The 16,782-nt window shown below is 38.8% G+C and overlaps 1 pseudogene; it reads left to right on the forward strand.

Annotated features, from left to right (window-relative positions):
• Positions 1 to 365: 365 nt before the first annotated feature.
• On the forward strand, positions 366 to 1,303 carry LOC110341552 (annotated as a pseudogene).
• The last annotated feature ends 15,479 nt before the right edge of the window (positions 1,304 to 16,782 follow it).

Raw genomic sequence — 16,782 nt, forward strand, 5'->3', positions numbered from 1 at the left:
TGCTAACATGTGAGCCAGTATGGAAGGCTAAAGAATGGGATGTAATTATAAGCTACTGTTAACTGTAAATGCTTTACTTTGAAAAGTGGTGAAAGGAGTTGGCTTAGTCATGGGGCTGACATGAAGCAAGCAGAGAGGTCAACTAAGGCTAAGAACATGGTGAAATTGTCAGCTAGCTCAGTGCACATTTTTCATATGACTACCTACTGCTCAGGGGCTGACTGTAGGAATTCTGGGCTTCTTGTAGAGCTGGACTTTTGATATTCTTCAAAACACCCATATATCTTCTCATACGGACAATACTGGCTCCATCTATGTACTTACAATTATATCAATTGTTAGTAGCCTTGGCCAATGGAGACATTATGACGCAGGAAGGAGACCAAGTAATGGGTGCAACAGAGAAACTGTGAGATCACTTGACCTTCTTTTAATTACATCAATTAAAAACGACAGATAGTCTGAATAGATAATTATTCAACTATATATATCATTCTTTTGTATCATATCTTTAGCTTATTTGTGTCTAAGGCCTCTATTATTGCATCTCTAGAAAGTGGTTAAGTGTTTAAGTGTCACCCAATTAATGTGAGGAACTACTTCAAATTAATTCTGTCTGGGAAAACTCCCAGACTTCTTGACTTAGGTACTGGAGATGGAAAAACTCACCAGAATTATGAGCCCCTATTTTGTTATCAAGCTTTCTGAATCTATGATGGGGTAGCTTCAGAAGAAGAAACACTTGGGAGGAGTAGGAGAAGGAAAAAAAAACATGATCAAAATACACTGTATGATTTTTTTTATAAATAAAAAACCTGAAAGGCAGAATGCAAGATTCTAACATGATGTCATAAGCTTCTTCTTGCTAGACTGGTGTGACCAGCTTGGACTTTCCTAAAAGATATCAAAGAAGAAGTATTAAATGCAATTCAAGGCAGGTGCATCCTTGCTCTGTTCCTGGTCTTTCATCCCCAGGTGAAAAACGTAGGTGCTAAGTGGGAGAAGCCTTCAGAAACTTTGATGGTTAGGCAGAATTGGGAAGAATAAGTGAAACGAACAGACCATCAGAGTGTTCAGAAAAAGCCACTTTGTCATCAAAGCTTTCACCTGGCTGCTATGTCTGTGTGAAGGTGACATGTAAAGTGACTACCATGGCTTGGTTGATGTGCTCTTTGTTCTCGGACCAGTGCACGCACAGGTTGAAATCTTCAGTCTTCCTTTAGAATCTGTCACCCAGAGAGAGGCTGCATTCAGTGGTGTGGCAGGGGGACATCTTGGAATTGCCATTTTCAGTGGTATATAATGAATTTTAAAAGCTAAATCATTAATTATTTCTTTGTAGTGTATAAGAAGAGTGTTTAAAAAGGAAAATATACCCCAAACCTTGTGGATTATTATCACCTATTTATTCAGTCACATTCCAATGCAGACCAATTTCCAATTATGATGGAGGGCGTATTTTATACTTAACTCCTGAGGGACTCATTTGCAAATGAAGTAATAGTTATAACTTCGTGGAATTAACAGACTAAATAAATGAGAACTGGCAATAAATCTGTCCTTTCTATAAAAAAAACAGTTTTAAAGTTATTGTACAAGAAGATACTTTTTAACCATACTGAGAATCTTTTTCTAAGATGTATTTGTGTGCATCAAATAAGGGCAGGAACCCAAGGAGGCCAGAAAAAGCATTGGGTCCCCCAGAACTGGAGTTACAGGTAGTTGTGAGTCACCTGATATAAGTGCTAGGAATCAAACCCAGGTCCTCTGTAAAAGCAACACAGTTTCTAGCCACCAAACCATCTCTCCATCTCTGGAAAATGCTTTTATTAGGTGAATGGAATAACACACCACAAAACCTGCAGGTTGAAAGTGAAGCAATGTCTAAAGGTATCACAGGAATGTCTATTTGAGAGCTACAGTCAAGAGTTTCTGGAACACTTTCATGCCAAGGAAACAAAGTGGGAAGAGTGCTCTGCAGAATGTGTATGCATGAGTTTAGAAGTCTGCGCTGGCTACAGCACTGTGTTTTTGGAACAGGATAATAACCTGCATTGGTTGGCTTAGACAGACACATGGTGACTGATAAGATAGAAATCAGAGGACAGGAGAAACTTCCCAGTGTATGAGGCTAAAATAAAACAAATGATTATAACACCAAGAATTATTTTGAACATTGCATCAGTTTTTCTTGTGCACACACCACACACACACACACACACACACACACACACACACACAGAGAGAGAGAGAGAGAGAGAGAGAGAGAGAGAGAGAGAGAGAGAGAGAGAGAGAGAGAGAGAGAGAGAATCAATTCCTGTCTCTTAAATGTGGAAGACAAACTGCATAGGTGTTTGCCTGCATGATATCTGTGCACCACTTATGTGCCTGGTACCCATGGAAGTGAGAAGAGGGTATCAGATTCTTCGGGACTGGAGTTACAGATAGTGTGAACCACCATGTGGGAGTGCTGGAAATTAAACTCGGGTCCTCTGAAAGAGCAGTCAGTGCTCTTAACCACTGAACCATCTCTCTGGTCCCTATACAACTTTTATAAAATAATATTGGAGGATAATTTTGTGACTTTGAAATAGGGAATTTACATCCAAAAACAATGCCAAGTAAAACAACACCCCCAGACTTCAAATTAAAAGGCTTATGATTTCTTGTGTTTGTTCACAAAAGAATATCTCATTAAGAGAATTGGATGAAATTCCACAAACTGAGGTAATATTTGGAAGATAGGTAGCTACAAAGGAAGGTTAAATGAATTCCTCAATAACAAAAGACAAATGGGCTGGAGATATGGCTCAGTGCCTAAGAGCAATGGCTGCTCCTGCAGGGGCCCGGAATTCAAGTTTCTGGCACCCACATATTGAATCACAATGGACTGTAACTCCAGGGGAATCCACAGTTACACACATGCAGGCAAGACAGTCATACATATAAAATAAAAATAAATAAATATTTTTAAATAAAAAGACAAACAACCCAAACATCCTAGCTAAAAATGGGCAGATACTTTCTTAGTGAGGACATACAACAGAGATAGTCCTTGATGATGGGCTGAATTTCATCAGCAACCAGACAAAGAAAAATGAAAGACCCGGAGAAGTAGCATTTACACTGCTTCATCCCATCACATTAGTTTTAGTAAAACAAGACATTTTATTCCTTAAAATTTAAAATAAATCAGGCAGTACCAAATGTAGATAGGGATTTGGGAAAAAAAACAAAAAACAAACCAAAACAACAAAAGCTCTTGCCACTGCAGCTGGTCTTATAAAATGGTACAGAATAGGAAAACAGTTTGACTTTCACTATACAATTGAAACTGTGTATCTATGTCCTGGTGTTCTTTTCCCAGAGACATACTGGAGAAAGACTCTTGCCTGTGTAAGAGAACACAGACATGTAGTATATTTACACCAAACCAAATTATGCATGCCATTGCTGTGCATTATTTATTCTTTTATATATTAATATTATTTAGATTTATCCATATTTACTACTTGCTGTTTACTATTTTCTTTACTATAAAAGATTAAGAGGTAATATGTAAATGTTAAATATATATACATATATGTAGTGCTATGACTGTTGCAGTCAAGAAAATATCCATTTTTCAAGTTATATAATTTTTTGTTTTGTGCTAAGAATATGTGAAACCTAATGCTACACAAAGTTTTATATAACACAAATTATTAACTATGTTATCTTATTGTGCATTAGACCTCTGGCCCAATTTATAACATAGAACTGCAATTTTGTAGGTTTTGACAGTTCTATTCCTCTCCCCCACCACTATGGAAACCACCATTTTACTCTGTTTCTGTGTATTTAGCATTAAATATTCTCTATATAAGTGAGTTCATACATCTGACATTTATGTTCTGCATCTGACATATATCCTTAATGTTCCCCAAATTCATTCATGCTGTAAATGGTAAGGTCTCATTTTAAAGGCTCTCTCTTTCTCTGTACACTCCTGTGTGTATGCATTTACATAAAATTGTGACATAATGTGATATACATTTTTGTGTTTTCCTTGTTAATTCCTTTATTCACTCATCTGTAGATGGATATTTCACTGCGTCCAGGCCTTGGCTATTGGGAATAACCCTGTAACAGACATGGTAAGTTCAGATGCTGTATGAAGTGGGTGGAAAGCCAGAAGGATAACTGAGTTACAGCAGTTCTATTTTAACTCATTGCCTGGTGTGTGTACTGTTTTTATAACTCCTGGTACCAGTTTACCCTTCTATCAGGGTTTCTTTTCTCCATGTCTTCACCAGCACTTGCTTTGTCTGTTTTTTTTTTTTTTTTTTTCAGTTATGTGAGTGGTGTGGGCTTTTATCTCACTGAGATGTTGGGCTTTCTCTTATAGAGGTCCTTTTAACAACTTTGTAAATATTTCCATTCAGGCATTTTCATGTTTTGAGATTAAACTATGTTTTAAATATTTTGCTAATGGGTTGTGTAAGTTCCTTAACAATTTTAGATATTTACCCATTTTCATGCATATGGTTTGCTAACATTTTCTTTCAGTTCAAAGGCTAATCTCTTGCTCCTTTTTCTTTTCAAGTGGATGCATTACAATCTGTTTTCTGAGTGAATGTTGAGGTATGCCCCCCTTCCAAATCAGAATCCTTGTCAAGGCAAGGTCAAGGAGTCTCCCCCCTCTGATTTCTTCCATTAATTTTATACTTCAGATATTTTAAGTTTTTAGAATCTTTGAGTCAACTTTTTTGTGATATGGGATGAAGATCAGTTACCTCTTGTGTACAATCTCAGCCTTAGGTCTTTTTGGACTAGCTCCTCATAGGCTTTGACACCTCTGTAAGAGATACAAATCCATGGCTCCTTTAAACTCACTTATTGGATCTGTTTTTCTTGTCCTAGAATGTTGTTTTGATGCCAAGAAATCTTACTATTTATGGGTAAGCACACTGGAAATAAGAGGTAAACTATTAATGTTCTTTGGTAAAGCCTTTGAGGAGATTTCTTAGACTTCACCTGAGCCTCTACCCTCATGGACAATCCTGTTCTTCTGTAGTTCTGTGGCCCCTGAGGATGATTGTGCTATACAGGATTAATTTGAGCTTTTAGAAAGGCATCTTGGGAGTGGTAAACTAATGACTGGTCCAAATTTAGGTCCATGTCATAAAAGGGAGCCCATGCCTGGGTGGCCAGGAATCAGAGGCAGTACAGTCCTGAGACCCAGGATGGAAACCCCACTCCCCACCCCCTGCTCCTCCACACACACACACACACACACACACACACACACACACACACACACACACACAAAGTCAATGAAATGATTCCTAATGATAATCTTCTATGCTCATAGATTGGTGTATATGTCATCAGAGATATATCATTAATCAACTGATAGGAGCAGATGCAGCAATCCACAGCCAAACAATAGGTACAGCCAGGGAAACCCCACAGAAGAGGCGGAGAAAGGATTTTAGGAGACAGAGGGTCAAGGACACTATTAGAATATAGACCAGAGAATTAACTAAGCATGGTGCATAGGGCCTCACAGAAACTGAAGAGGCAACCATTGAGCCTGTATGGGTTTGAACTAGAGATCCTCTGCAATTATAATATGGTCCTATAGCTTGGTGTTCTTATGGAACTCCCAACAGTGTGAGTGGAGAGTGTCTCTGACTCTTTTGTCTGTGTTTGGGACCTTTTCCCTACTATTGGGTTGCCCTGTCCAGCTTTGATATAATGGTGTGTGCCTAGTCTTATTGTAATTTGTTATTCAGTGTTTGGTTGATGTCCCTGGGAAGCTGGCTCTTTTTTGAAAGAAATGGAAGTGGAGTGGATCTGGGTGAGAGGAGAGGCCATGGGCAGGGCGGGGATTAGCAAGAGTGGAGTGTTGTTTCTGGTTCCCTGAAAATTCACCTTCCAAGAAAGAGCTTTGATCCATCACAGAGACATTTATGACTGACACACAGCTAAATATGAAAATGATTTACAAAGTTTTGGTGTGTGGTTTCTAAATAAGAAGACCTACATAAATAAAACAATTCTAGCAGGAACTCTAACGGTCTATGTAAGGCTAGAAAGGACGAAGGAGGCCTGGCATAAAGTGTTTAGATGACATTTTGGGGCTGTATTTCTTATATTACATTCTGTTATGATTTTTTAGACTGTCAGTTGATGCTGTATTCATTAGGTGCAGTGTGGTATTGGGAGTTATATATTGTGGAATGACTAAATATTGGTAACTAATGCTCATATAATATGTAGTTACCATTTATTCCTGTCTTTAGCATTTTTTGGAACTAGGATATCCTTATCTCTAGTCACATATTTATGCCTGCCAAATATATTACTCATATCTAAAAGGAAATTTATGTCTTTCTCTTGAACAGTATCTCCCCATACCCTTCATATGTCTCAGCCTCTGGTAGCTGCCTCTTTGTAGTCTACCTCTGGGTTTTACACAGACCACTCAGCATATGCGTTTCAGTGCATGGCTTGTTTCACTTAACACAATGTTCTCCAGATTCATTTATGTGGTTGAAAATGTCATAGTTTTACTCTTTGTTCAGATGAATAGTGAATATATCACATTTATTCATCTGTTCAACCATTGATGGAACTATACTTTGCTTTTATTTTTCATTTCTTGACATCAAGAGATAGTACTGGAAAAACCGAGGGAATATGTATCCCTATTATGACATGGTTATCTTAGTTTCTTTCAAATCTTTTATTCTGTATGCATTGGGAAGACTTTGGAAGTTCTATTTTCTTTTCTTTTTGTTTTTATTTTGAAGCTGGAGAAAGTGGTGTACCACGAATAGTAAAGCTATAGTATATAATTGATAAAAACAGAAGATTGAAAATAGCTCCCTGAAGAGGGTCACAATATGATGACCTAAATCTCATCCTTCCAGAAAAACAATAAATTTTGCTTCTTAAACTTGGCTGTGTAGAGGAACCACTCAGATAGCTTGAACAATTATCCCATCTTAGATCCTCCTACCTTGAACCAATGAAATCAGAACCTTCAAAGCCCAAGCCCAGCATTGATGTTATTTTTTTCCCTAATACTGGAAACTATTAGATGAACACCTTTAGCCCAAGAAAGGGAGAACATCAGGGTAAGGCCTTATGGGAACTGGAGTTAAAAAAATCATAGGGAGTAGGCAAGAATAACATTAGCAAAAACTGGAAATGACTGAGTTCTGTCTGAAACAAAAGAGAATGAGAGGCGTTTGGGTATATTCAGAGGCACTTTGAAGTAGGAAGAGACAGGTCAAATGACTTCAGTCTTCTTGACAGGTAGGAGGGGTGATGATGTAAAGGGGATAGTCATCAAAGTGGTTTGAGAACTAGTCTTCAGTGAGTGTTGCTGCAGCAGATGCCTCACTGAAAGCTTCCGCACTTTGAGGCAGACCCTGAAGTCACTGTTCCTATTTTCTAGATGAGGAAACTGTAAAGTGAGTAATACATGACATTGAGCAATTTGCTTGGGTCATGGAAAGAGCAGCGGAGTTGTTCTGTGAGGAGTAAAGTTCTGCCCCAGGGACTTTGCTCTTAACTTATCTGTGGGCTCAGCTTCCAAAGACTTAGGGCAAGAGGGAGGATTGAACATAATTGGGCTAGGGCAGTGGTTCTTAACCTTCCTAATGCTTCAACCCTTCAATACAGTTCCTCATGTTGTAGTGACCCCCAACCATAAGATTATTCTTGTTGCTACTTCATAACTATAATTTTGCTACTGTTATAAATTGTAATATAAATATCTGTGCTTTCTTAGGAGACCCCTGTGAAAGGGTCATTTGCTCCCAAAGGTTTCGTGACTTATAGGTTGAGAACTACTGGGTTAATGGCCATCAGGGAATCAGAGGCAGTATGAAGGTAGGATAGCTTATTGGGTCCAGATAGGGCGATAGTGTGTACATGAACTTCATGAAAGTCCTCTGCATTGTGGGGCTGTCTACTAACAATGGCCAGCTTGAGAAGGAAAGCATGTTTTCCCAAGTGAGATAAGAAAGAAAATGGGTTTGAAGGTCATAGTAAGTTTCCCTTTCATGAACAAGACTGTTGGGAAGGATTAAAGAGATGTCTAGAGCATGCTGGTTTCACATGAAGCACACTGATGAACTCCAGCAGAAAGAAATGACTAAAAAGAAATAATTCAGAATTTCATAAATCCAGAAGTAAAACTGCATCATAAACCTGGAGAAGCTTTAGAGTTATGACTGAGGGATAGTGTTATTTTGGGTATAAAGAACCATTTTCACTGTATTAATACCTTCTAGACAAGTCACTACCTTTAGACACATAGCACAATTTAAGTAAGTCACTTATTGCTAACTGATACTTTATTGTTGGCATTTAAAAATAGCACTATGAATTGTTCTTTGAGGAATTCAAAACATTGTGACTCTTTAAAAAGGATAAAAGTCCTAAAATAGGGTCTTTCATGTTCAGGGTGGTCCTGGAGGATGTGATCCTCAGGGCAGACTTGAGGGATGTGACCCTCAGTGTGGTCCTGAAGGATGTGGTCATCAGTTCTGAGATTACCTGTAAGAACAGATGATAGAAATATCCGAGGACCATCTGTTCATTTTAACAGAGAAAATTCAGCTTTTGAACTAATAACAAAAAAAAAACCCATACTAGTTCCATTCATCATGTTGTGGCAAAGCTATCATTGAACTAAATAGACACAAGAGAAAACTGGTCACAGCCCAGATCTTTCCCACACCAAATGAGTGTGGGAAAATTACTTAGCAGTCTGTCTTAGGTTTCCCAACCGCAAATGAGCACATTGCCTGATACCCACTGAACTCCCAGGAAGCAAGACTAATGAGCTTTCAGATGGTAATTCAGCAAAGCTAAGTAACAGCTAACATTTATTAGCCTGCTTACTATCAGCACAGCGTTTTGATCAGGTATGAACTGATTGGAGAGAGCGATGAATTCATCACAGTGCCAGTCTGTTTTGTAGCTTAGCCTTATTGTTTGTAAACAGAGCAGGGCAAACTCAAGACAGGAACATTAGCTCTTTGTGGAATGAAAGCACTTCTGAAGGCTTTTCATGGATTTTGAGGTTCTGACTCCTCTCCCCAAAATTTCTTTTCACTTCTGGGACAATTAGGGAAAGAGATAGTGACTGTGGTGACGAAACAGAAGGAGGACAACAAAGAAAACCACGTGGGAATGAACTAAGATGGATTTACAAAGGCACTCAGAAAGATGCTGCTTCCTCAGATCGATTTACCGTAAATGGGGAGAAGCCTATCTGTGTGTGCAAGGCCATGCTTAGAAGCAGCCTTATGTTCTTAGCTCTTTCACGTTCTTCCTGTCTTGGCTCTACTGGCAGTAAAGGCCAGAGGTGAGAGCACTCTTAATAAGGGACGACGGCAGTGCACGCTCAGTTCCAAGGGCCATCGCAGCTTTCCATACGTGAATTCTTATTACCATGGCTATGCCAGCCATACCTGCCAGCTCAGCTCACTGTGATATGTGTTTTGTGTGCAGGTTGCCTTAGGCCTATAGCAAAGACCATGCCACCTCTCCTTATCCATATAGTCTGACCTGACTGGGCACTCCTGTTTTGTGAGGCTGGAATCTTAGTCTTGGGGGAAGCAATTTTAGCCTGTGAGCCGAGGCTACATGTTTGAGGAGGCTGCCCATTTTGGAAGGTTAAGCCTCACACCCTGGTTGGAAGCTTTTCTTCCTTACACACACACACACACACACACACACACACACACACACACACACCAAACAAAAAAAATCCCAAAACAAAAAACCCGAAACCAACCAACTAACTAAACAACACCCCCCCCCCCCAAACTTATTTTGTATTCACTCTTCTAAGGGTTTGAAATCTCAGTTCCCCTAGCACAACTGCACAAGAGGCAGTCTGGCAGTATGGGTGGAGACCTGTCACTTAGGAGTCTGAGGCTGCCTAGTGCAACAGTGAGGTCAGTCTTTTTCTTATGTTCATTGCAAACTCAGGTGCTGAAGTATACTGGGAACCAGGAAACTATCCTAAAAAAGCAACCTCTGCTTCTGGCACGAATCATTTGACAGCAACATAAGCTTTTGAAAATGATCATGGCAGCAAGGTTCCCAGGATCTGAGTTTCCAGGGATGCTCAGCACGCACACTGAGTGGATGTTTACAGACAACCCCAAACAGCGGGTGGTGTTGGCTGTCTAACTAGCTTCACATACAATGGCTCTAGTGTGACCAGTGGTACAAAAGAAAGGGGCCACACAGCAGCAATTGCCTTTTATCTTCAAAGCAAGCATATAATCTTGTAAATAGTTTCAGATGTGTTACCATTGTTGGTTCAGTTGACCCTCAGTACCTTCAGTGTACACAGCCTCCATCGCAGGGACATTAAACAAGTCTGCCTCGAAACTCGCACACAATACGTACGGCAGCTGAAGCTAATGTGACTGCCATTGGGCAGCCATCTCAGCAGTACAAATGATGCTATGTTCTCTGTTAATGGAGTTCCAAGGAGGCAAATTGCCTTCCCGGATAATTTTATGAAATGAGAGTGTTCCCAGTAGTGTAGGATTATCAAGAAGTCGAGTATCTTCAAATGCATACTCCCTGACATTTCCAGCTACTAAAATAATCAGTCTACCTTGGTGGACTAAACAATAACTGAGTTAAGGTTTCATTTAATGTAATCAAATGCAATGTGCAAAGGTGTGTGCTAAGATAAACATCATTCCCGTTCTAGGACGCACCAAGGGAAGCTGTCCCTTCCCCTCCTCCCACACACGGAATGTCACAGGCAATGAATTGAAATTATTTATGTGAAATAGAAAGGTGTGCACACAGCACATGCCTTGCCTGTGTCAGATGAATCTGCACCCTCTCCCTTGTCAGGGATCCTGGCTGCAAAAGAAGTAACTAGTCTTTGAAAATCTGAGTGGTCTTTTGTGCTCAAACACTTTCAGCTGGTGAACATTTTGAAGTCCACCCCCCAGCTTTTTTTTTTAATATGGAAAAACTACATTCAAAATTTGCAAAGCTTACAAGAGATCCCTTTGAACTGCAGGCATACTTTTGAATGTATTTTGTGTCTACCATATCTTTGGGCACATGGTGAACACACTGTGGAATAAATTGAAAAAAAATCACTGAAGGGCATGGAAAACTCTTTAAATGCAATTTGTTGATAGGAATCGAATGCCATAAACTGTTAATATTTCTTTGAGCCAATATTATTTAGTGAAATTATGCTGAGTCTTTAATGAGTGACTTACACACAAAGGGACTAATTGCAATTCTGTGTGTATAAATTAGAAAAACTTAGTTCTCCTTTGTTGGGTATGTAGGAAAGCAAACCTTGACATATCTATTAAAACACTATGTAGACATTTAAACAAGGCTAGTCAAAATCTAGATAGCAATATACAAATTCCTATGATTTAATAAAGCGCCAAAAGGCCATTGTAAAATTGCATGTAGTGTAATAGTAAATATGTAAAAATTAAATAAGCATTCTGAGAAAAAGACCAAGAAAATGCATAAAGGTGCCTCTGGAGGTTATGTTTTGATGGATGTATGAAGGATAATTAAAAATATCTTTTTCAGTTGCAGGTGGTTATCAATTCAAGATAGCTTCTGGGTTAGGGATGGGGGCTTGTCCCTGGGATACAGGTCACTCTTAAGGGCAATCTCAGTGCCTAGCAGTGAATGACCAACACAAAACAACTCAATGATGTCTTCAGAGGGTCTTTGTCTCATAATATTTAGTTAGGATATTTGTTTGTTTGTTTGTTTATTTTGTGATATCCCAGGTTCTTTGTGTATATATTATGGCTTATGGTTTTGTGTTTCTATGGGATTCCTGTGTGTGTGTGTGTGTGTGTGTGTGTGTGTGTGTGTGTGTGTGTATGTGCATATCTTTTCATCTATATTTGTTTCTCCTGCTTTTTCTGTGACTCCTATTCTTCTAGTTGTTTGCTTGTTTTGTCCTATTCTGGTGTTTTTGCTTTCGTTTTTAATCTTATTTTAATTTTATTATTATTCTTTAGATGCCTGTTTATTTTCTAACAAGAGACAGAAAGGGGTGGATTCTGTGGGAGAGGAGATGGGGGATGACCTTGGAGGAGTTAGGGGAGGAGAAATCATAATCAGAACTGTATGAAAAAAAAACAACCTATTTTCTTTTTAGTTACAGAGTTTAAAGTTTATTTTTCTCTCATATATTACATCCTGACCTCTGTTTCCTCTCCCTCTTATCCTCTTAGGCCCTCCACTCCCATTGCTCTTTGCTAGATCCAACTCCCTCTTTTCTCTTGAGAAAAGGTCAGGCCTCCCACAGGTATCAACCAAACACTGTTTGTCACATTACAATAAGACTAGGCACATCATTCCTTCTTATTAAGACTGGCTGAGGTAACCTAGTAGGAGGAAAAGGGTCCCAAAAGCAGGTAAAAGAGTCAGAGATAGCCCCAATTTCCACTGTTAGTAATACCACAAGAACTGCAAGCTACACAATTATAACATGATGGAGATGTCCTTCAATATATATTTCTCTTATTGGTTGATGAATAAAACACTGTTGGATCAATGATCATCAATGAGGCAGGAAGATAGGCAAGACTAGGAGAGGAGGAAAAGTCTGGGAAAAGTAATCAAGAGAGCCCCTGAGAACAGATGTGATGTAGCAGGCAAAGGAGTTGCAGGTCCAGCATTCTCTGGTAAGCCAAGACCACTTGGAAATACATAGGTTAGTAGATATGGGTTAATAATTAAGACAGAGCTAGCCAGTAAGAAGCCCAAGCACACGGACCCCAGTCTTAAAGCTGGGACGTCTAACAGTGGAACCAGTGTTTATTCCTCCTGCACAAATGGACTTTGGTAGCCCATTCCCTACGGAGGGATACTATTGCAGCCCAGATACACAGAGGAGGGCCTAGGACCTCCCCTAAATGACGTGACAGACTTTAATGATCCCCAGTGGAAGGCCTCACTATCACTGGGGAGTGGGTGGTGGGTTGGCGGGTTGGTGGGGGACATGAGAGGATGGGGGAGAATGGAGGGAGATTGATATGTAAAATAAGATTGTTTCTAAATTTAAAAAAAGAAGGAGGAGGAGGAGGAGGAGGAGGAGGAAGAAGAAGAAGAAGAAGAAGAAGAAGAAGAAGAAGAAGAAGAAGAAGAAGAAGAAGAAGAAGGAAGCCCAAACAGTTCAATATCAGTTTTTACAATTAATGTAGCATCTGTGTGTTCATTTTGGGCAAGATGGCTGTGGAACTGGGTGGGAAATCATGTAACAATAACATATGTGCAGAAGAAGTAGGTCAGACCTATACAGGCTCCTTCATTGTCGAAAAGAAAAAAACATTTTCAATTAAAAAATAAATTAAAAGCTTTTTGAGCTTTAAAATTGCTTCTCTTCATAAAAGGAGCTTGAATTTACTGCAATATTAAATAGGTCCTTATGCCATATAGAGCCCTTCCTTTTTCTTCCTAAGTCATCATTAGGTAAATGTCTTCATGGTGGTTAATGAGTCACAAAAAGCAAACCAGATTAGCTGAAGACATCATCTCCAGTCAAGATACAACTCACTTATTTAAATGTATGAAGTTCTTGTGGAATAAAAAATTCAAAGCTAGAAGCATGTTAGACATTTCCTACATAGTTAGAGCATACTGCTTCACAGAAGTAGGCATGGAACAAATTATAGTTTTGTGATACGCTTATTTCATCTAAATAACTAGCTATATATAATTGTATTATTGGTAATTGTGTGTAATATCTGATGTATGGTATATGAAATGAGAAAATGTTAAATTAACAAATGTATTAATTAAATAAACATAACCCAGAGCTGACATGCCTGGTCAGGATTAGCAAACAGATAAACCAGTGTGTTTTCACCAGATAAAGTGCAGACTATCTTGGAATAGCATTACTTGCCTCTAATTACAGCTTTTAAAATAAATTTAAACATTTACATATAGTTGATATTGCAAAAAAAGATAAACACCCTCCCTTTTTAGTTTTTATTGCTTTCCAGTAGACAAACATGAAGGAAGGAAACTTGGTTACAAATTTTTCCTGGATCCTTTTTTTTTTCTGTCTCCACATCCAGCCACTAAGAAGTCTATCTGTCAATGACTTACAGAATCACAGATACTTTCTGTCTTACAAATATAACTATGTCTTCCTTCCATAGACACCTTAAAACCAAATCTCAATTAAAATCTACACTGTCCAAATATTTTAATTTCATCCTTAAAAACTGATTTCTAACAGCTTTAAAATTTTTTTTTGGTTTTTACGAGACAGGGTTTCTTTGTATTGTTTTGGAGGGTATCGGTCCAGCCCGGCCTCAAACTCAAAGAGATCCGCCTGCCTCTGCCTCCTGAGTGCTGGGATTAAAGGCGTGCGCCACCACCTGGCTCTAACAGCTTTTAAAGATGGAGTGTTTGTGATTGCGCATATCCTTAAGACATAATCAAATTTCCTTCAGTGGGTTTTAAGAAGAGGCTCTGTCTTCCCAAATCAGCTTGTTCTGTAGCTTGCTTCAGTTTCAGACTCAGTTGAAGGATTGCCACAAGGACTGCCATTGCCTAAAACGTTCAACTTCAAAACCAACCGAACACCTCAGCTGGTGGCTTTGTACACTGAAGATGAGTGGCACTTACCACTTTCCAGGGGAGGGGTCTCTAGTTTAATTGTGTGTAGGCAAGAAACGCATTTGATCTCATCACAATCCTCTCAAACATTAATTTCAATTTTGGATTCTACTTTCTGTGTTTGTATTTGAAGAATTGGTTTCCTGGGCCTCCTAGTATTGATATTAATGATGAGAATTTTCAATAAATATTTTTAGAAAGACATAAGATGCATTTATCTTTTTTTTATTAACATGAATTGCATTTAAAGCTATGTAATAACATGAAATAGTTATATTATTTCTGATAATCATTTATTTAGTCAAATAATCAACCATCAAATGATTTTTAATACTTAAACAGTATTATGAGTTTTAAAAAATGATTATATGGCTTTACACTCTCTATATAAATGCCCTCCAACTTATCATTCATTTTACTCTTTCTTTTGAGATAGGGTCTCACTAAATTGCCCAGGCTGGTCTTGAACTTTTGATTCTCCTGCCCCAGTCCTCCAAGGTTCTGAGATTATAGGTACACACTGATAAGCCTGGATTTAGAAAAGAAAATTGAAAACTAAGCAAACATTTGAATAACTTACCTTTGTTTCCTTGAACTTGGAGAAAAATCCAAAAAACAAAGATAGCATGTTTGGTTTCCAAATGCATTCTTGTTTTGTATACTTATAATTCTGAAAGATCACAGAAAATACCAATTCACATTGAAGGAAACAAAATGACTGAAAAATGGGAAATTATCAAATCTGGGTGCCGCTGAGTATGACTGCTGTAGGTTTACCCTACAGCAGGTGCTAATTCTGGAAGACCCAGAAGCAGGTCTGTCTCCGGAATAATCTGCTTATTTTTTCCCAAGTGTAATCCCTGTTCAGGGGCCAGATGGAGTAGTCCTTATCTTATTAACCCCTGGAGGAACATCTGTCAGCCTGCGCCAGGACCCCGAATGCAACAAGTTCTTAGACAGACAACCTTCTCACTTATCCATTAAAGTGACAGAGAGCTCCTGGGAGTCCTTCCAAAAGCAGAAGAGGCTGATAGTTGAGGTTTTAAAAGGACCTGCCCTAGGAACACTCTCGGAGGGCTTCATTGCTATTCCTGGAGCAAAAGGTGTTTAGTAGACGCTACTCTCCACAGATAACAGAGTTGTTTCCATTCTCTTCTAAAGGTGCTATCTAGAAGATTTCATGTCCAGTATTACATACAGGTGATTTTAAATTTGATTTCAAATCTGCTATGCACCAAATTTAAGGACTCAGTATATTCCTGTAAGGCAGGTGAAGAGTAACCACCTGCCTCCTACCAAATACTTAAACACATATTTATTTTCAGTTACATGTGTATGTCAGTGCAATATATGCAGATGGGTGCAAGTGCCTGTGGAATTCAGAAGAGAATGTCAGATTCCCTGGAACTGGCATTACAGTGGTTGTGAGCTGCCCGAATTGGGTGTCGGGAACAGAACTCTGGAAGAGCAGTAGGCTCTCTTAACCCTTGAGTTATCCCTAATCCAAAGAACAACCTCTCAGCTAATTCTCTCTCAGCACTACCTCACTCCCAGTGAGACTGAACTCAGGGCCTCCATCATGCTGGACAAGTGCTCTACCGCTGAACATCAGCCAAAGCCCTCTTACTTGTCCTTTGAAATAGTCTAATTCTATCACTAATTTGAAGTTTTCACTTCTGGGTGCTATCAAACAATGGATATTGAGAACATCTCCCCTTCTGCATACAGCCTTTCCACTCAAGTAAGAATGTACATATCTTCCTCAGTGTCATGCATTTTTAGTTTATTAAACTTTCAGGGCTATGCTATTATGACTGTATACATACATAGTACACACAGCTGAATCTTGAAACTGCAGTGAGTGATTTGTATGAAACTCTTATATTAGACATGTTCATCGATTATTTTTATATTCCAAAGTACATTATAAGGTAAGTCCTGCTATTAATATCTTTATATAGATGGTGTTTGCATTCAATGAGTCTGAGCCAAGAGTCTATACTTAAAAATGTTTTAAAAGTGGTACACGGTAATTGTATATATTTATGGGATACAGAGCAGTATTTCAACACTTGTTTACAACATAATGATCACATCAGGGGAATTGACATATTAATCACCTTGGACATT

Source organism: Mesocricetus auratus, unplaced genomic scaffold, assembly GCF_017639785.1.
Source record: "Mesocricetus auratus isolate SY011 unplaced genomic scaffold, BCM_Maur_2.0 Super-Scaffold_100691, whole genome shotgun sequence".
Lineage (NCBI taxonomy): Eukaryota > Metazoa > Chordata > Mammalia > Rodentia > Cricetidae > Mesocricetus > Mesocricetus auratus.